This window comes from Bos javanicus, chromosome 28 (genome assembly GCF_032452875.1).
Source record: "Bos javanicus breed banteng chromosome 28, ARS-OSU_banteng_1.0, whole genome shotgun sequence".
NCBI classification, from domain to species: domain Eukaryota; kingdom Metazoa; phylum Chordata; class Mammalia; order Artiodactyla; family Bovidae; genus Bos; species Bos javanicus.
This window is the reverse complement of record NC_083895.1, coordinates 32,035,433-32,036,856: the sequence shown is the minus strand read 5'-3', so window position 1 is coordinate 32,036,856 and position 1,424 is coordinate 32,035,433. Positions and strand designations below refer to the sequence as shown.

The following is a 1,424-nucleotide window of genomic DNA, read 5'->3' as shown; positions in this document are numbered from 1 at the left end:
CTCTATGTGTGGCAGTGAAGCTACTCAGGTGTGTTCGACTCTTTTGTGACCCCAGAACTGTAGCCTGCCAGGCTCCTCCATCCATGGGCTTTTCCAGGCAAGAATACTGGAGGGGTTTGCCATTTCCTTCTCCAGGGAATCTTCCTGACCTAGGGATCGAACCCGGGTCTCCCACACTGCGGGCAGACTCTATCATCTGAGCCACCAGGGAAGTCCCTACTGTCTCTACAGTTTTGCCTTTCTCGTAATGTCAAATAACTGGAATCATATACTGTGGTGCCGTCTCCAACTGGCTTCCCTTACTTAGCATTCTGTATCTCAGGTTGTTTCATGCTTTTTTTTTGAGGCTTGATCAGTCATTTCTTTTTATCACTGAATACTATTCCATTTTACAGATTACTGTAATTTATCTGCTCACCTTTTGAAGGATACCTTGGTTGCTTTCAGCTTTTAGCAATTATGAATAGAGTTGCTATAAACATTCATGTGCATAGTCTTACCATACTATCCAGCAGTCACACTCCAAGGTATTTAACCTCATGAGTTAAAAATTAATTTCTGCAGATTTCTGTGCAGACATTAGTTTTTTGTTTTTTTTTTAATAGTCAGATCTTTATTTAAAAATCCACTCTGCCAACTTAGCGTTTTCCACCAACTCAAGGAGCAGAAACCTTCACAGGCTTCACAATTTTTTGCTTAGGTGCTGCCTTTGTGGGAGCCTTTGCAGCAGCCATCGCTGTCTTTTTAGATGTTTGCTTAGCCTTTTTTGCTTCCTTGGCAGCCCTGATAACGTGTTTTCGTTGAGCCTTCCTAACTTCAGGTTTCTGATTCCTCTTGGCCATTATATCAGCAAGAGAAGCACCAGTTATGGCCCTTTGGAATTTGACTGCACGGCGAGTTCTTTTTTTTTTTAATTTCTTCCGACTGTCCCTTTCTGTGTTTTCTTCTGTAGACGACAGTCCAGTTGATCTGACGAGGATTCCTCTTGGAAAGGAATACTGACTCACATTTTGCATTAAGAAACTGGAAAACCTTCCTGTCAGTCCGGGCGTAGCGCCTCCCGTGTCCTGGGTAGGTCTTGTACCCGCTGAGACTGCACAGCTCGACCTTCATGGCTGCAGTGGCGGGCCAGACATTAGTTTTTAACTCCTGAGGTTAAATACCTTGGAGTGTGACTGCTGGATAGTATGGTGAGACTATGTTTAGCTTTGTAAGAAAATGTCAAACTGTATTCCCAAGTGGCTATACCATTTTGCATTCCCACCAACAATGAATCACAGTTCTTGTTTCCCCACCTCCTTGCTAGCATAGCATTTAACACTGTTCTTTGGATTTTGGTCATTTTTAAAGGTGTGGAGTTAATTTGCACTCTCTAGTGACATGATATTAAGCATCTTTTCACATGCTTATTTATCATTTGCATA

General features: G+C 42.6%; 1 pseudogene; it reads right to left on the bottom strand.

Moving 5' to 3' along the window:
* Positions 1-583: 583 nt before the first annotated feature.
* LOC133240655 (large ribosomal subunit protein eL24-like) lies at positions 584-1,146 on the bottom strand (annotated as a pseudogene).
* Between the last annotated feature and the right edge of the window lie 278 nt (positions 1,147-1,424).